Consider the following 20308-nt stretch of genomic DNA (forward strand, 5'->3'; position numbering starts at 1 on the left):
TCTAGTTTATGGGATGCTGGAGACAAAGCTTCATGCATGCCTGGCGAACACTTTACCAGGAGAGCTACATCTCCAGCTCTTAGGTGTAGAAGACCACAGGAGAGCATTGGGTGTCTTCCTCCATCACTGCCCACTTTATTCCCAGGAGACAAGGTCTACCGCTGAACCTGGAGTTCACTGTGTTTCTGCCTGGGTTGGCTGGCTGGCTAGCCAAAGCAATCCTCCTGTCTCTGCCTCCCACACGACCTCACAAGCACTGAGGTTCCAGGCACACCTAGCCACACCTAGCATTTTATGGGCGCTGGGACCTAAGCTCAGGTCTCCATGCTTATATAGTAAAAGTTTTCCCACTAAACAATCTCTCTAGCCTAGAATGGATTTTTGGTAACAAGATTACTTATAGATATGACCTATATCTATTATAGCTATATCTCTAATACCTATTGATACTTTTGTGAGTAATACGTAGTATGAATGATTTTAAATTATTTTTAATTGAAGTAGAACACATATAAAATTTACTAGTTTAACCGCTGAATTCAGCGGTATTTGGTGTATTTATAGCATCAGGCAATTGTCACCACCATCCAAGTCCAGAAAGTCTCCACTTGGCAAAGCTGAGCCTTTGCTCACGAACTGTAAGAACGACATTCCTTCACAGCTTCATGCAATTGGTGTTGCAAAGTACCTCTTTATACTGTGTTTTATAATGGGTTTTAATGCTTTCTATTTAGTTCAGCTTAATAACTTGCTGAGGACAGCGAAAAAGGTCTATATAATGAGAATGCTGAAATTAAGGAGAGATGGGGAGTGAAATGGGGGAAGCAGCTTGGAGGGCCATGGAGACCTCATCAAAGATGTGGAGCTCATAAAACGTATGAGGACGTCTTTGGAGTGTTGGAGGTGGATAGGTGAAATGGCTGGGCTTGTTTCAGAAGGGCCGTGTGGGTGCCACGAAAGACTGCCGGCATAGGAGGCAACGGGAGGGCAGCTGGATTCAGCAGCCTGGGTTATCTGTGAGGCGCCTGGGCTACAGGGTTGTCAGTGGGAGCGGATCAAATGGTTGGGGTCTGGGTACAATTTGGAGGTGGATCCCACAAGACTGGCTGGTGATGTTTTGGGCTTGGGGTGGGACAGAAAGACACGAATTGGGACAGACATCACAGTTTTGGGGTTGAACAACTGGAAGGGTGAAATTGCCATTTGTTGGTGTGGAGGCGGAGGAGGGGAGGATGTTAAGTGGAGGAAGTGAGGGGCTTCTGTTTCAATCATGTTGCATTTCACGGTCTATTAGATAGCTAATTGAAGATGTCAGACAGGCCCTTGAATGCGCAAGTCTGGAGTTCAGGGAGAAAAACGGGGCTGGAGTCAGACATGTTAGAGATGATATGCAAGGTGGCATTTTAGGCTACGGGTTTGAATGGACTTACCTAGGACAAGAAAGAAAAGATAGATGGGAGGAAGGGTCACTGTAAATAAACGCTAAGGCATAGCGACGTTTAGAGGTGAAGGGGGAAGACCCAGCGGTGGAAATTAGAAAAGAATGCCCAATGGAGGAAGAGATTAACTAGATGCTGTGGTCTCCTGATGGCCATGTTAACAAAGTGCTTCAAGGAAGAAGAGTGGCCATTTGTGTCTGCAGTGGCTGTGAGACTGGGCACTATTGAGCGTTGCACTTAGCAGTGGCTTGTGTTGAGGCGAACTTGAAGACACCATGGCCTGTGTCTATCTGAGGATGCGACTTCACTTTGTTGTTACAGCAATTTGGCTGAAATTTAGCAGCACCGTTTGCCTCGTATTTGTCTGTGAACTAAGAGTGACCGAAATTAATCACATCACAGCTCTAGGCCTCAAAACAGGTTAGTAATCTAAGCATAGCACTCAGAATGTCCTGAGCTGAGTTTTCTGAGTCCCTAGGGCTCTGCTCTCAGATACGCATGGGTGTTTTTCAGTCCGGGGCTCTATTTTGTGTAGGTGTACTTTTTTGGGGCTATTTTATTGTGTTCTTATATCTACTACCCTTCAAACCCCATATCACTAGATAGGTGAGAAGGAAGGTTAAGAGGGGGGAAAAAGGTGTAGATCTCTTTTTTTTTAACTTTATTTCTTTTTTAAAGATTTATTTATTTATTAAGTATAAGGGCATCAGATCATATTATAGGTGGTTGTGAGCCACCATGTGGTTGCTGGGAACTGAACAGCCGGTGCTCTTAACCACTGAGCCATCTGTCCAGCCCTGGGTGTAGCTCTCTTTAGACTACTTTCTTCTGATCAGGGATGTCAGGTTCCTGGGGGCAAGTCCAATCTTTGTAGTCAGAATATCCAGCAATCCATCAAACCAGCAATAGCAAATGCAACATCTGGAACCAGCAGCATCCAGGACTAGCATCAGCCCCTTCAGGCCTTCTCAATACTCTCCCATTGATACCCTCTCCAGAGTTCCCAAAATTAAATTATCTGCAGCTAGCAAAAATCATGACCTCCTAGAGCACAAGAAAATCTAAAGCAGCCCCATATTCCTATACCTGCGATTAAAACAACAGCAACAAAAAACATAACTGGATTTTTAAACCAAAATTTTCTCTACAATTTTGTTCTCACCTAAGCCTGGCTTTGAGAATGTGCTTGGTTAAGTTCTCTATCATTCCTTCTTGAAGATCAATACTTCTTTCTTTCTTTAAAGATTTATTTATTTATTATTACGTTTACAATGATCTGCCTGCAGGCCAGAAGAAGGAACCAGATCTCATTATAGATGGTTGTGAGCCACCTTGTGGTTGCTGAGAAATGAACTCAGGACCTTTGGAAGAGCAGCCAGTGCTCTTAACCTCTGAGCCAACTCTAGCCCCAATATCTTATTTCTTGATAGAAAACTACATCCTCTGTTTTCTGTCTTGCCAGCTATATAAAGTCTTTTCCCTTCTAATTGGATGTTAAACACACTTCAGAAGGTTGTTGCTAATTTTCTGAATATTCTCTTTTGATTCTCCAAAAAAAAAAGGGTGTTTTTTGTCCTGCACCAGAAAGAAAGAATAGTTTTCTTTTTGTGTAGCCTCTGGCTTATCATTAATTTACCTCACATTCAACATTCTCTCTGTCTGTCTGTCTGTCTGTCTGTCTGTCTGTCTGTCTGTCTGTCTCTCTCTCTCTCTCTCTCTCTCTCTCTCTCTCTCTCACACACACACACACACACACACACACACACACACACACTACATAAATACAATCTGCTGAACCCATTTAGTGTTGCTTTTATGTGTGTATTTTTAGGGCTGACCACTTGATATTGGATAATCAATTAGAGAGCTCGTCCCTGGGGAAGACAGATTCTTTCTCTCAGCAGTAATTAATTGCCTGTAGCTCTTCACCTGAAGGTAGGGGTGAGGGCTTGTGAGAGTTTCCCTACCCATATCCAACAGTCATTTAACAAATACATTTTGTACACTGTTATGGGCACTGTGAAGTGTCCCTCTGCAGGCTTATGTGTTTGGACACTTAATCTACAGCTAGTGGGATGTTTGGAAGATTATGGAATCTTGGAGTAGGAAGTAGATCAGTGAGGATGGGCACAGCCTATCTGGACCTACTTTTGACCCAGGATTTCAAGCCTATCAAGATGAATACATTTCAGGGTAAGCTCCTACCTACCGACTGGCCCACTCACACCATTGTGTTTTCTCTGCCATGATTGACTGATGTCCTCTTAAACCATAGGCTAAAATAAACTGTCCTCATGTAAGTTGCTTCCATCTGGTATTTTGTTACAGCAATGAGAAAAGTAACTAACACACTGAGTCTCTAGAAAGGAGTTGATGCTCTTTTTTTTTTTTTAAACTCTATTTTATTTGGGGGTAGTGAAGCCTCTATCTCCCTTCTACCAACTTCTTAACCCTGGGCATGAGAAAGAAGGTTGGTGGGCAGAGGGGGCACAGACCCCTTTACTTCTCTCAGCTGTTTAGGGTCAATGGGTTCTTTGGGGGGGGGGCGATACTGATCTCCGCCAATAGCAAATGCAGTAAGCAGTCTCCTCCAAGCCAATATATGGAATTGTTTCTCTCAGTCTATCTCCAAGCCACCACACTGTACATCCCTGGTCTCTCCAAACTGCTTCATGCCACACACTACCACCACATGCCACACTGTCTCTCTCCAGGCTCCCCTATTTATCTCTCTCAAAGTCCTAGACCACGCCCCTCTTCGTGCAGCACGAGGCAGGCTATTGCAAGCCAGCAAAGACCACGCCCCACACAAGACAATTATCAGCTGTGGACAAACTAAAGCCCAAAGTAAAATCCCACACTTAGGATTAAAACAAAAACTTTATTTACAAAGCATAACTGAGTTTACAAAGAAATCAAAACTTCCATTACAGAAAAGTTTCCTTTTCGGGATATTTACCGCATCTTAGAGTTGGCATCCATAGGCAAGGCAAGAAGATCTCAAAGGACAGCATGGGCATAAGGAGGTAGCTGTCTTGAGGGGTTCCTGAGAAGGGACATATTAAATGGGATCGGAGCCTCAAAAGGTAGAGAGGGGACTGGGAAGATAACTCATTCAGCAGAGTGCTTACTTTCCAGTTGTGGAGGGCTGAGTTTAAGTCTGAACCCCATGTATAAGGCTGAGCACTCTGGTGCATGCTTACAGTCTCAGTGCTGGGAAGGTAGAGGGAGGTGGATCCTGAGGCCAGATGGCCAACCAACCCAATATATGTTGTGAGTTCCTGGCCAATGAAAGATCTTATCTCAAAAATGAAAAGTGATGGTGCCTGAAGAACAATACCAAAGCTTGTCCTTTGGCCTCCCACATGCATGTGCACACGAATCTGCACAAGTGCATGCTTATGTGTGCATGTGTGCAACATAGGAAGGATTTAAGGGCAAAATATAATCACATGCATTCGGTTGATAGCCTATGTAAAGATAACGTTAAGCCTGTCTCTAACTGCTACTGGCAGGTTAGCCTGAAGAGATGAAGTCGGTGTCAGCGAGCTCTCACTAAATTGTGCACATAAGAAGTGCAGTTTGAAGGGCCTGTGGTATAAAGTTCAAGATTACCTTTTAGGAGGATGCTAATGGGGTGATAGTGCATTAGAGGTAGTGAGGTAAGAATATGGAAATAAGTTCCCTTGATTTATATGCTCATTTTTTTGCATGCAAGAGATACTGAGGACATATCAAAGGGGGGGTATAATGAGATGGCCCCTCATCAGCTAACAGTACCTGAGTGCAATCCTTGAGACCTGCACAGACTGGCTCCCCCAAGTTGTCCTCTGACCTCCATAGGTTCACCATGACATGCACACACACATTAAAAAAAAAAAAAAAAAAGAAAACCTTGCTAAGGTCCCAATGCCAAAATTTATGTAACATAATGAATTTTAAAAATTAATTTCTGCCCCCTTCCCACCCATTGGTACCTTACATGTCTGCTGCTTTCAGCCACTAACGTTGCAGTGGCCTTTATAGGTGCCACAGGAAACCAATACAGGCAGTGTTGGTTCCTATGGGAGAATAGGAGTTGGTACCTTAGTCAAAGAGATCAGAGCATAATTATAACCTAGCAGCTGCTACTTGACACTGTTTAGAGGAGAGGTCCTTGGGTGGAAGTGGGCACTTGGCCCCAGAGCATACAGAAACCAAAGAACCATCCATCTGCAGTGAGTACCACAGTCCGCAAGGCCTGGAGGCATGCTCTGCTGCGGTGCTGAGGCGGGGGGGGGGGGGGGGGGGACATCACTGGGCTTCCTCATGGTCTGCATGGGGCCTCCTCGGGGGGCCTGCCCCTCCACTTTGATTCATCATAACCTAGGCTCTTTATCAGCTCACAGGTGACTGGCCACAGGCCCTTGCTAGCCAGCGTGAGCATTTGGGATGCGTAAAGGGAAACTTGGCTTATTTTCCTCGCACACGTACAGAAGCAGCAAATGAGCAGCTTTGTTTTCTTTCTTACGAATCTGAGTTTGATTAATGTGACTGCATTAGGTATACTGAGGTTGGTTCACCCTCGAGAGCAAACAAACCAGGGTCCACGCCCCTACACTTTGTACCGTGTCAGGCAAGAGCTACACGATGAGCCTTTAATGCACAGTCACCATTTAAGGTCACCACAGCCCCCTCTGTGCACCGTTAGGGGACAGCACACCCCCTCAGAATCGAGGGTATGAATTTTGGGGTTTTTCCTGGTGCGTATCCGTAGGCTTCCTCCTGTGCCCTTTCTGACCACCTCAGCATCTTTGCTACTTTTCTGCAGTGGCTGTGAGGTGTAGCACACATTGCTTGGTTAACCCTAAGGGCTTAAAACAATGGATTTTTCTTTTCCTTTTTACACTTCTGAAAAATGGAAGTCCAAAGTCAAGGTGTTAACAAAGTCACGCATCTTCCCTTTCTCTTGGAGATCCCTTCCTTATGTTTTTGTCTGTCTGTCTGTTTTCAGTAAAGCTGGCTGTGCTTTGGCTTGGGGCTGCCTGGTTGCAGCCTCTGCCTCTGGTTTGTAGTCATTTTCCCCAGCTCTGTTGTGTGTAAGGGTAGGCCACTGTTTGGTATCCACCTTGACTCAGCGTTACCTCGTTGTAATGGATTACATCTGTAGAGACGCTGTCTCTGAGTCAGGTCACTCTCTGAGGTTTTGAAGGGCCATGCATCTTCTGAAGGAACACAGTTCAGCTCACTGCAGGTCCTAAGGTTAGGAAATTTGCAGTGTCCATCGTGACTGGGCAAAGTAAGTCATCTATTATTTGTTAGTGTAAGAGCGTAAGGAAGCCTGAACGCAGATCGCCCTGGCTGCTCTGAGCTGTCTCCGTTTCAGACCAGAGTTCCACACTGGGGACAGCTACCCATCTCAGTGTCCCCTGCCTTCCTCTACCTGAAACTGCTCCAGCAGGACTGTTCTCTACAGACGGACCCAGGTCCCCTGCTGTGTCTACTGACATGGCCACCTGTCTCCTGTCACCCATGCCACATCACTGACTCTGTGGAACACATTGACCTCATCTGTAGTTAACCAGTGCTGGACTCTTTCTCTTTGCAAGAAAGCGTACTGTTTTTCTTAGTTTCCTGCTTCATATTTTGTAATTTTAGTTACCCACAGTCAAAGAAATAGCAAACGAGAAATCCCAGAAAACAAAATTCGTAGGTTTTAAATTGCATGCTGCTCTGAGTTTCATAATGAAGTTTCTTGCATCCTATACCATTCAGACATGGATGTGAGGCATCCCTTGGTCCTGTTTACTCACACTGTCTATGCCACCCTGCTGTTGGTCTCTTGGCCGTAAAGCTTGCCAGAGTAACTGACTCATACTCACAGTGTTTATGTTCAAGTAACCATTCTTTTGCCCAATAATATTCTCAAAGCACAGAAGTAGTGGTTCGGGGGGAATCCTAATATGCCAAAAGAGAAGCCAAAAAGTGCTTCCTTAAGTAAAAAAGTGAATATTTACCATAGGTATGTGGTGTATGTGTGTGTGTATATATATATAAAGGAAATTGGGATTTGGTACTACTGTCCATAGTTTCATGTGTCCACCACAGGGAGGGTTAGACTTCCCCACTACTACAATTTGTTCTGTGGATGGATATTACATTCCATTCTACACTCTCAAAACTGCTATTTTCTCATGTCTCACCAGGAGATTCCATACAGGACAAACCCACACTACAGACTCACGCCTTTGCCACCTCACTCAAGATGGCATTCGGCCACACTGGGGCAAGACACCTAGTGATCTGGGCTCTACTCGCCATGCCTGCTTGTGTCTGGCAGTCTTACTCAAACTGTCAGTGTCGGCCTGTGTAAGGTCCTCAGCTCCCCTAAGCCTGAGCGTGCCTGTCCCCAACACAGTTACTGCGAGATTTTGGTGAGCTGATAAATGTCCATCAAGGCTTCCGACACGGCCAGTTACAGTCATCTGCCCGCAGTGATTAAAAGCGCGGTCCATGGCATGACTGAGGAGTGGTGTCTTATAGCACCAAGCAGATCCGTGAAGATGCCTTCTAGACCACTCCATTTTCCACCTTTTCCTCCTATTTTGAAGAATCGTTCTTCCCTCTTAAAACTAATAATCTTTGTGCCCTTGTTTCTGTCCTCTCTCGCCTGTGGCAGAACCCGACATAAGTTTCCATCACTTTCTATTGGCTGTATTCTTTCAAGAAACTCCATTTGTGGGGCTCGAGAGATGGCTCAGAGGTTAAGAGCTCTGACTGCTTATCCAGAGGTCCTGAGTTCAATTCCCAGCAACCACATGGTGGCTCACAATTCTCTATAATGAGATCTGGTGCCCTCTTCTGGCAGGCAGGCATACATGCAGGCAGAACATTGTATACATAATAAATAAATCTTAAAAAAAAAGAAAGAAAGAAAGAAAAGAAAAAAAGAAACTCCATTTGTACCTTTGCTTAAAAACATGCTCAGCTCTGCAGCCCAGTTAATATGTGGCCAGTGGATGTGATCAAAACACATTGCACAAAACTCTAAAACTCTCAAAGAGCTAATACAAATGCAATAAGTAAATAATTTTTAAAATGTTAAAGATACTGCTTGCGGCTTCCTTACCCAGAGCCATCAAACTTTGTGAACTCCTTTAGCGTTCATCAATTGAACAAACCTATATTGTCTAAGCACTAACAGAAACAATGGCAGGTCCAGGGAGCCATCTGAATGCCAGCACTGCTGTCTTGCGGCGCAGTCTCAAGCAAGATCCTCAGCACCCTCTGGTCTGGTGCTTGCCTCGCCTTCTCCAGGCAGGTCACCTCAGATTTTCTTCCCAGCTCAATTTCCTTTTCTTGAGCAGCCCCTTGTTCACAGCATGTCACCTGATTAGTTCATACATGCCATTTTAGATCCCAGGGCAAACTTTGTTTCTTTGAAGGGACCCTGTCTTGCCTCGTCCTTTACTCCTCTTGTTCAGGGTACAACTTGGTTCAGAACACAACTGTCCCTCTACAAGCACTGGGCTGCTTTTTGTGTGTCTCTGTGGTGCCTGGGCGCCGGAGATCGACCCTGGGGCCTCAGACATATGAGGCAAGCACGCTAGATCTGATCTATTTTCCCAGCCCTCAAGTGTCTTTTGTACTTCACACAGAGCCTCGTGGGAGCAGGGCCCACGTCTTGACTTCCCATCCTATGCTCATGACATCTGTCTGGTGGTGGTCAGTCATCAGTGATAAAATGGAGGGGTCTTGTTCGAGTCAGTCAGGTAGAGAAAAGAAAAGAATGTATGATGACATTTTGAGCAGAGTATTATGGTATGTTTGGGGGGCAGAGAGCAAAAGTAGTGAACTCACAGAAATGAGGTCCAGATGTGAAATGCTCGGGAAATCCCTCTGCAAAAGTAGGCAGGCATCAGAAATGCAAATAATGGGGAAATGGCACCCTGGCAAAGGGAAGGCTAAGCCAGAGACATGAAAGCACTTTAGGTTTCGAGAACTCTGAAGACTGAGGCAGGAAAAGCCAGTTCTGGGCCATCCTGGGCTATATGGCAAGACATAGTTTTAAAAAAAAAAAAGCCAAAGCAAAACAAAAACAAATTTCATGAGTTGGAGAGTTTTATCGGTGAGCCTGGGGAGGGGGAGCTTGTAGAAACAGCAACAGTGAGATGGGCAAATTGTTAACTCCGCATGCACATGCGCGGCAGACCTGGTCTACTTCCTGTGGCGCTGAAACATCTGCAGAGTGAGAGCGAGGAGTTCAAGCTGGAGACATGGTGTGATTCGCTTTGCATTTTAAGGCTGTTTCAGGCATCTGGAGCACTCACACACGGCTGGTATGTTAGAAGACGGTGTCACTAGTTTACAGAGCCGTTCGGCAGCTTCCTACAAAGCGAGGCACAAGCACATCCAAAAGGCTGACAGTCTTACTTAGGTATGTAGTCTAAACCGTTGAAACTACATAGCCGAGAACAGACTTGTGCAAACATGTTCATAATACATTTTTTTGAAAACCTACAGCTGAAAAAAATAGGTGACTTCTTCATAAGCAGGTAAATGGATAAGAAACTGACGCACATCTATGCAGTTCTCCAGGACTGCAATAGAAGACACAGACTAAGCGCTTAAGTTCACAGATGTTAAGCTAAAGAATCCACACACACATACACACAGAAACCTGTCCTATCTAATCCCAGTGAGGCACTGTTTCAAAAGCAGCAATGCCACCTATGGTGCTAGAAATCAGGATGGCGGTTAGCTCTGGGAAGGTTGGGGCCTGACTACAAAGAGTCATGAGGGAGTGTTCTGGGAAATAGAAGTGTTTTAATATGTTGTTGTTGTTGTTGTTGTTGTTGTGTGTGTGTGTGTGTGTGTGTGTGTGTGTGCTTCCTGTGAGCCATGCCATGCATGTGGTGGTTGGAGGACTACTTTGGCCATTGCTGTCCTCCTCCTTTTAGAGACAGACTCGCTGAGTTGTCTGCTGCTGCTTCCCCAGGCTAGACAGCCCCTGAGCTTCTGGGATCCTCCCCTCCCCCCTCTGCCACCTATTTTGCCACAGGAAGACTGTGTTTCAGATGTAGGCTACCGTGTCTGGTTTCATAGGAGCTCCGGGGATCTGAACTCCCCACGTTTGTGTGGCAAGTGTTTCACCACCCAGCGATCTCTCCAGCCTATGTTCTAAATGGCTTTAGTGGCTCTGTTCATATTCCCGCGCACTTCTAATGTGTTTGCTTGCATGAAAATTATTCTTCACTTTTTTGGAAAATAGAAAAACACTTCCTTGGAATCACTATGAAAAGGGTAGAATTAAAAATAGACTTGGAGAGATGCTACCAATGCAACTGAAAACTGCAGGCCTAGGATTTAAGCAGTGAAAGCAAAGTATGAGAAAGGGATGGGATTTCTGAGTCATTAAGGTGAAAGAATTTAGAAGACTTCAAAAGTAGAATGGTTGAGAGAGGGTTGATAGACCTGGTGGGCCTAGCTGGGAGAGAAAAATGTTTGAGGAGGAGACTTTCCGGGGTGGAAGATGGGCTGAGTTTCAGAACAGCTGAGGCTGATGTATTCTTGGGCGTCTATGGGTCTAGTGGGCTCTGAGATTCAGGAGGGCTCTGGGTCACAGCCAGAGGGACATCTGCAGGGAGGTGTCATCAAAGCCATAATGAACTGGAGAGAGTGTGTAGATTAAGCAAAGACCATAGCTAAAAACGGTCCTGGAAACCTTGACATTTAAAGGGCAGGAGAAAAGGGGAACCCCGAAGGATTTGAAGAGATGTTCAAATGTCCGTCAAGCATCCAAGTAAGGGTGAAGTGATTCAACAAATACGGGAGGCCTGATTCCCAGCACTGCAGAAGAGCACGGGATTTTCCTTTCTGCCCACCTACAGCCCCATTAACCAAGCCCCTCCGGGCTCATCCATTCCCTCCTGTGCTTTGTCCTGAAGGTTCCCAAAGCTCTCCCGGTCTCTAGATGGGTAACCTGCTCACAGCCGTGCCATCTGCCACCACTCTGCAGCATTTGACAGTCTCCCTAAAATGCTTTTCCCTTGGCCTTTGTGACCTGAATAGGTCCTTGTTAGCCTCATCGGGGCACCTCTTCTTGCCTCCTGAACACAATCGCTTCCTGTTTCTTTCTTCCCTCCTCTCAGCATCCACTGATGTATCCTCTAATGTATATCCTGTGCTAGGCGCTGAGGATAAGTGGAGGGCGGGCTTGGCTTAACATTCTGTGAACTTACGTGCTATTCTGCATACTTAGAGAAAATGGAAATAAGTAGCTTCAATAATATAATATGGTAGAGAGTTATTCACAGGGTGTCCCCCTGGAAATATGGAGGGACCGCCTGGGCTGGGAAGGGGGTCAGTCATGCTAACATAAGGACCTGTGTTCAGATCCACACAAAAAGTTGAGTGTAGACATGTGAGATCGCTCGGTGGGTAAAGGCTCATGCTGCCAAGCCTGGCAACTGGAGTTTGATTCCGAGACATGCATGGTGAAAGAAGAGAACTTATGTTGACTTCTGACCTCCATATATGCTCTTTAAATTGGGTGTGGCAGGGGATGGCTAAAATCCCAGTGCTGGGAGGCAGGGACAGGCCAATCTCTGGTACTCACAGGCCAGCCAGTCAAGCTGAACTGGTGAGCTCTAGGCCAAGTGAGCTTCGCTGTCTCATAAAATTAGGTAGCGAGCAACTAAAGAAGACATGCAGTGTTGACCTCTGGCTTCCACATGCATTCACACACATATGCACACACACACAGATGTGCACATACACAAACACATATAACCATACATGCATACAATAAATTAGGAACAAGACAATAAATACAATATCATAGAGCCATGGAATGGACAGTGTGCTGAGGTTGGGCACATTCCCCCCAAATCATCTCGCTCTAGTTGCAGAAATGTGTGAGGTTAGGGTGACCTTGGGGTTTTGATATGTAAATGGAGAGAGGGAAAGAAACATCAAAATATTATGTATAAAACTAAAGAGTTTAATCATTTTTTTCTAAGAGCAGTTGGGAACCAGCTGGGATCTTGATTAAAATAAATGGTCAACAGATTTAGGGAGGGCAGGAGCTAAGTTGCCGAAGAAAGGACAGATGGGGGCTGGAGAGATGGCTCAGTGGTTAAGAGCACTGACTGCTCTTCCAGAGGTCCTTAGTTCAATTCCCAGCAACCACATGGTGGCTCACAACCATCTCGAATGAGATCTGGTGCCCTCTTCTGGCCTGCAAGGGTACACACAGGCAGACAACTGTATACATAATAATAAACAACTAAATCTTTAAAAAAAAAAAAAAAGAAAGAAAGAAAGAAAGAAAAAGAAAGGACAAATGGACAGAAGAGGCTGGGGGTCCAGGGCCCAGTTAGGATGCTGTTTCAATAATCAAGTGGGTGAGAATTAATAGGGGTGGAATTAAAGGAACAGTGTGAACAGAGAGGGCGAAATTCCACCATCAGGTTAGATACAACTCTGAGGACTTAGCATCTGGCTGGGGGATGTGAACGAAAGGCTGAAGAGGCCATTGCAGTTCTTACACAGGGGAGTTGGGTGACCGGTGACTTCATGAACCCAAACCACCAACATAGGATTAGAAACAGCTCTTAAAAAAAAAAAAAAAGATTTATTTATTTGATGTATATGAGTGCTTTATCTGCATGTACACCTGCAGGCCAGAAGACGGCATCAGATCTCATTATGGATGGTTGAGAGCCACCATGTGGTTGCTGGGAATTGAACTCAGGACCTCTGGAAGAGCAGGTGGCGCTCTTAACCACTGAGCCATCTCTCCAGCTCAGAAACAGCTCTTGAGTAGACATGAAATGATGAATTAAGATTTGGGGGTGTTAAGAGATGGCTTAGTGGATAAAGTGCTTGCTGTGTAATCCTGGGAACATGGGTTTAGACCTGGCACCCACAGAAAAAGCTGGTTTGTGGTGGTACATGCCTATAACCCCAAAGCTAAGTGGAGGGGACAGAAAAGACCCCAGTGCGCACTGGCAAATCTTGTCAACTGGAAAACTTGAGGCTCAGTGACATCTTAAAAATTAAGGTGTCAAACTATTGAGGCAGACATGTCTCTTGCCTCCGTACACACATACATAGGCACACACACACACACACACACATGGACAGGCTGGGCCTTTTGGTTGGTACTTTATGTCAGTACATAGATGGTTACTGGAACCGTTGTGCATCTCAGAACACCCACGCAGGGAGTGGCCACCAGTGGGCAGAGGTGGACCGTTAAAGGGTAGCAGTATTTAAAGCTTTAGACCAGGAAGCAAACACCCAGAAAGAATTTCAAAGAAAAAGAACAAAGACTGCATGATGCAGCGAGAAGTGAGCGAACGGAGGTTATCAGTCATGTCAACTTCTCTGCAGACAGGAGTGGGGTTAAAAATGCCCACTGGGTTTGGTAATTCACCAAACACAGGAAGATGATTTTCATTGCAGGAAGTGAAGAGTACAGAATTGGAGTAGAAAGAGAACAAAACCGGAAAGGCCAGTGTGTAAAATATAGTCACTTCAGTACAAAAAGACTCAGAAATTTTCCTTCCCATATAATTTGCCAGAAACATGTTTACTTGAGGATATACTCCAGCAAAAATAAAAGGAGTCCAACAAAGACGACAAAGGAATTTATGAAAAGCAAAAACAGAACATGAAGTCAGGTCAGGATGACAGTTGATCAGCAGGTCCCCAAAGTAATGTGTCTGAAATTGGCCATCTAACAGGAAAATTGGGGGTTTTGATGATCACACTTTAAAAAAAAATCTGTTTCTACTTTCCATTTTTAAAAATCAATGAGAAACATCGGAGGGATAAGGAAAGCCTATGGAAGGAATTGCAGAGTAAATATAAAGCAAAATAAAATGTAGCATACTGTTGAGGGTAAAGATAAGGCTTTGGTGGTAAGAGTGCTCGCTTTACCAGTATAAGGACCGGGGTTCAGATCTCCAGCATCTGCATAAGCTTGGTGTGGCCATATGCACTTACGACCCCTGGATGGGGGTCAGTGTGGAGACAGGAGGATTGCTGGGCTTGCTGGATGGCACAAACAAACAAAAAACCACGGAGCTCCAGGTTCAGAGAAAGACACTGTCTCTAAGAAATAAGATGAGCGAGAGAGCAGGATGCCTGCCGTTCTCCCCTGGACCCCGTGTGCAAGCCTGTGAACATGCAAGCACGCATACACCACACATACACGTGTGCCCCCACAGACTCGGCGCAGTAGAATTTTGAACAACATAATGGAAAACAGTAAAATGAAAATGCAGTCGAACTTTCTCCATTTAATGAGTCCGTAGGTTTAACGAAACAGTGCTGCTACATTTCTTTCTGCCATGTTTTGCTTACGCCACCTGATTCTGCAGGGAATATAATAATATAAATGCCACTTGTCGGTTTTCAGTTTGGAGCCGCGGTATGAGTAATTTCACAAGGTATACAAAACCCCAATTCCAGAAGAGTCTAAATGGTTTACGCGTTGATGTGCGAAAAAGTATTCCTACGGCTAATTGGAGCTGGGATGCTGAGAAGGCTATGGCGGTAGAGTGGTAACCCCTCCTTGCCCCATGCTAGCTTCTAGCCACTGTTCTGACTTTGACAGGCTAACTGGGTTTGTAACAGTGCTTAGACTTAGGTTCTTATTTCCACTTTCCAGGTGAGCAAACTGAGGTATGGAGAGGTGAAGTCCCTGCCCAGTGTCACGTAGTTAGAAACTGGTACGGGCTCTGTGGCTCCAGGTCCTTACACTCGGCTATCATCCTGCTCCCAGGGAAAAGGGGGAGAGAGGAGTGTGGATGTCAGCAACCGCATCTTCCGTCCTGGAGGGGCCGAAGGTGCTGACCCGCAAACTAAGCCTGGACCCTAAAGTAGAAAAGTGGCCTAAGTGATCGCTTTGCAGGTTCGGGTTAGAAGTGGGAGACCAGGATGAAAACCTCATCTTCTGTCACTTTTTGTGCCTGGAACCATTTGTATTGTTATCACAGTGTGTACAGATTATTTTCATCGTTCGAATCCTGACCTGGCATGGTGGCGGAAGCCTTTATTCCCAGAACGTTGGAGACAGAAGCAGGCAGATCTAGACAATTCGAGGCCACTTTGGTCTACACAGTGAGTCCCAGGACAGCCAGAACTACATAGTGAGACTGTAGTCTCAAAAAAAAAAAAAAAAAAAACTAATGAAAAAAAAATCCTACTCTTCAGTTTTCTCCAAAAGCTTCTCAAAAGCTCGCTTGGTCCTCTGGGCTCCCATGGTGCTCTGTCCCAGACTCTAGAACAGCCGTTCTCAACCTGTGGGTCGGGACCCCTTTGCGGGTCAAGCGGCCCTTTCAGAGGAGTCACATGTCATGTATCCTGCACACCAGATATTCACATTATGATTCACAACACTAGTGAAATTACAGTTATTAAGTAACAATGAAATAATTTTATAGTTTGGGGGGGTCGCCACAACGTGAAGATCTGTATTAAAGTGTCACGGCATTAGGAAGGTTGGGACCATGGCTCTAGAACCTACCGCCCCTGCCTTCACATGAGGCGGTGCCCTTGATAAGGCTCTGAGGGGAGGCTGTCTGTCTGTCTGGCCTTAGCTCCGTGGCCTTGGCACCTTGCCCTGCCCTTGATAAGGCTCTGAAGGGAGGCTGTCTGTCTGTCTGGCCTTAGCTCCGTGGCCTTGGCACCTTGCCCTGCCTAGGGTGAGCCTCAGTCGTTGCTGAGCGAGAACTGGATGAGTTAACTGTTAACTAACACCAACTCAAAGAACTCGGGAGCCTTAGACATGGCCACCAGTGCGTCACTTGGGTGCCACTGTGGGAGGAGATGGGCAGACTGCAGGGTAGATGTTCTGTTCAGGCTCCGTCAAGGGAGACTCACAGAGTGGAAATGAGTCTTAGATCATTAGGTTCAGTGCCATCATTTTATAATATAGAAGAGGAAACAGGCCAAGGGACAGGAAGGACTCAAAAGTCCCAGCTGTATTAGCTCATGTGTTACAGTAATTACTCTCCTTTTTTCTATATTCTTTATTTCTAGCATGGCTTTGAGCTTTTGTTTTTCTTTTTGGCTTTGAGCTTTTGTTTTTCTTCTAATGATCTTATTTTATATTGTAAGCTGGAACAAATTCCTTTTGGGTGTCAGTACACGATGGATGGATGTGTGGCTAGATGGGTGGGTGGATGAATTAAGGACTTTCCCAGGATTATATGGTTGGTCAGCAACAGATCTGAGACCTAGCAACCATTACTGCGGAACATCAAGCAGCTGAAGGACCCAGTACAAAAGAGCTTCAGGGTTGTCATGACAACTAAAGTAGTCCTCTAATTTCCATCCTCTGCATAAGGGTCAGAATCAGAGTGTTGTTTTCAGGCACAGGGGTGAAGGTGCACACCAGGGGCTGTTTACACGGGCTCTTCCTGCTATGGACTAGCCTAGGTTAGGACTTGGGAATCAGCAATTTGATAACACAGAATGATAGATCGGATCAAAAAGACGGGTTCAGGGAAAATGCGTCAAAAAACCACAGTCCTTCAGAAAACTTGTCACGAAGACCCAGCTTCCAGGCTTGGTTCTGAAATTAACCCGTTGAGTGTCTCTGGGAGGTCGTTACCCCTTTCTGGGCTCTGGTTTCCTTATCCATAAAGTGAGGTGATTGGGCTAGCCCTTTGGTGACATCGAAGGGCTCTTACAGTTGGAAAGCACGCCCAACACAATAAGTGAAAACTGTCTCATCAGTACCCACAGAAGGCCAATCTCGGTGCTTCTAGGAGGCCTGGCCAGACCTACGTGGAAGGAACGTCCCTGCCCCCTCCTCATCCCCAGGACACTTTACTTGCATTACTCACATCTCTCATTGCTGTAGTGGCCTCTGTGCCTCAGCTGACAAACAATGGAGGAACCATTCCTTAGGCAGTTGCTTTCAACCGGGGAACCACTTCTGTGGTGTTCTCATAACAGGTACTCTCCGTCCAAGTGAAAATTTGCATTTTCACAAATTGGAGTCTTGCTCTCAGACCCCGGTGACGGGCATAAGATTTCTCTTTAATGCTGTCCACGTTTTTCATACCCTTCTACCCTCTGCCACTGTAGATCCGAACACACTGAAGAAAAACCATTCCACAGCATGAGTGCTATGCTCTCTTGACACTTCTTCACCACAAGCAGAATGCAGCTAGCTTCCATGCCAGAGTCTAACACAGATGTCCTGCGGCCCAGTTCCCAGTAGCGTCTCATCTCCTTAGCTGCCTTGAGTTGGGCTTCGACTATCTGCATTTCTCTCAGCATTTTTGGGTTTCTGGGCTCTCACCAGGAAGGCCCATTAAGTGCTACTTATAGCAGTGGGTTCTCCGCCTCCCTAACGCTGTGACATTTTAATACAGTTCCTCGTGTTGTTGTGGCCTCCCAACCATAAAATCATTTTTCTTGCTACTTCATAACTGGAATGAATTGCTACTGTTATGAATTGTAATGTAAATATTTTTTGGAGATAGAGGTTTGCCAAAGGGGTCATGACCCACAGGTTGAGAACCACTGGCTGACAGCATTCTGGGGCCTTTCTAGCCCACAGCTCTAATCCCCCCCTCTCTCTTTTGCACAGCACCCCAAGAAACAATTCGGTCAAGGTTATCATTATCAACAACCTCACTATTCAGTACCAATATTCTATATTATTTACTTTTCTGAGTGCTATGACAAAATACCTTATAAAATCATGTTTAGGAAAGAACGCTTTATTTTGCCTTCTAGTTTGAGGGTACAGTCAAGCGGTCATTGTGCAAATCTAGCTGGAGCAAAAGGACGTGAAACAGTTGGTCATATTTGCATCCGCAGTAAGGAAGTTGAGGTATGTGATAATGCGCTCCGCTGGTGTGTGGTGGTTGGAATGACAATGGCTCCCATAGGCTCTCATGTTTGAATGCTCTATTGCTGCGTAGTGGAAGTATTTGGGAAGGGTTAGAAGGTGTGGCCTTGTTGGAATAGGTGTATCACTGGGGACAGGCTTTGAGGTTTCAAAAGCCCACACCACCAAGCCCAGTCTCACTTGCTTTCTTCCTCCTGCCTGCTGCTGGGGGGGGGGGGGGATCCTTAGCTACATCTCTAGGGCTATGCCTACCTGCCTGCTGCCACACACCCCACCATGATAGTCATGGACTAATCCTCTGAAGCTACAGTCAAGGTCCCAATTAAATGCTCCCTTTTATAAGTTGCCTTCGTCATGATTCACAGCCATTGAATGGTAACTAAGGCAGCAGTTGATACCAGGGACTGGTTATTGCTGTAGCAGGCCTAGCCATACTATTGTGTGGAGAAATATGGAAGACTGTGGGACTTTGGATTAGGAAAGCAACTGAGTGCTGTACATGGGGCTTAAAAGGCCATGTTATCAGGAGCATGAAAGACAGTGGTGCTGAGAGCCATGTGGACTGTGACGGCCCAGCCCAAGAGGTTTCAGAGGGGCATGATATTACATTACTGTTCTTGTGATGTTTTTGGCAAACAAAGTAGCTGCTTTCTGCCCTTGTCCTAAAAATCTGCTGGGGGCTAAACTGAAGACTGTTGGATTGATGTTGGCAGAGGAGATTTCAAGACAGCCTAGTATTGATTGTGTCCCACGGTTACCAGTGGCCGCTCTTGCTCACATCTACCATGAAAAGAAGCAAGCAGCCAAAAGGAGTATAAAGCACAGTTTGGGGAGAAGAGAGAGAACCAAGAAATGTAATGTTAGATCCAAGTCCTGTGCTCAAAGAAATGAGAAGTTTAAAGGCCTGATGCCAAATTTAATAGAGGGAGTGGTTCTCTCTGGGCAAGATCCACCCAATTGAAGGTTCCAACTTGTGAAAAGCAAAGCTGATCTTAAAAAGGAAAGCATCAACAAGTCAAATGTATTATGTGTATATACATACCTACATATACAGTAGACTTACATTTTGCAAATGTAATTCAAGGAGGGAGCCGGGTCCCATCCCTAGCACGCAGCAGAACTTGGCAGCTGCAGCCATGTGGTTCTGGCTTCATCAAGAAAGATCAAGAAAGGAGTTATAGAAGGAAAGCTGCCAAGACCAGGTGTATGACAGGGTATTCCCTGCGTAATAGGCCCTGAGAGGCCATTGCATGAAGCCATGAAGGTGAGGCCTGGATGTTACTGGAGATCCCAGGATGTTGAGCATGCCAGATCTGTAGGATACCTGCTAAGGAACGCTGCAGCTGGGGGTGTGGAAGCCCGATAGACAGAAGTTACAGTCAGCAAGGCTGGAAGGAGTGGGAGATATGAGGAGCCATCTAATAATCCCATACACATTAGACATCGAGGCATATAGGGTTTCAGTCTTACTTGGTCCAGGATTTCTTCACTATGTCCCCATTCCTCCATTTTGGAAGGGTAACATATATCTTGTGTGACTATATGTTGAAAGTCTGTAATTGGCTTCCGATGTTATAGGACATTACAGCAAAGAGATTGCCTTGAGTCTCAGAAGAGACTTTGGACTTTTAAACAGTCTTGAGACTGGAAGAATGAGGGGATTTAAAAAAAATGGACCGAATGCATTTTGCATTATGACATAGCCACACGTCTATGGGGGTCAGGAAGTGTAATGTGACAGTTTGAATTGAGAATGGCCCCCATATGTTTGAATGCTTCACCTTCAGTTAGTGAAACTGTCTGGGAAGGATTAGGAGGTGTGGCTTTATTGGAGTAGATGTGTCACTGAAAGTGAGCTCTGAGGTTTCAAAAGCCCATGCCAGGCTCAGTCTCATTTTCTTCCTGCCTGCTGCCACACTCCCTGCCATGATGGTCACAGACTAACCTTCTGAAGCTGTAAGCAAGCCCGCAGTCAAACGCTTTCTTTGGTAAGTTGCCTTGGTCACGGTATCTT

The 20308-nt window shown here is 45.6% G+C and overlaps 1 protein-coding gene across 2 annotated transcripts in view; it reads left to right on the forward strand.

Moving 5' to 3' along the window:
- The window catches only part of TMEM266 (transmembrane protein 266), a 116100-nt gene that overhangs the window by 13267 nt on the left and 82525 nt on the right, over positions 1 to 20308 (forward strand). Inside the window, exon 1 of one of the 2 annotated variants that reach the window (XM_084782958.1) lies at positions 9655 to 9855. The exons of the other annotated variant lie outside the window; for it this stretch is intronic. The gene's annotated coding sequence lies outside the window, so the exon portion shown is untranslated. Of the gene's footprint in view, positions 1 to 9654; positions 9856 to 20308 lie in introns of those variants that run through there. 2 annotated transcript variants of the gene reach the window in all.

This window comes from Acomys minous (genome assembly GCF_964271855.1).
Source record: "Acomys minous genome assembly, chromosome: 5".
Taxonomy (NCBI): Eukaryota; Metazoa; Chordata; class Mammalia; order Rodentia; family Muridae; genus Acomys; species Acomys minous.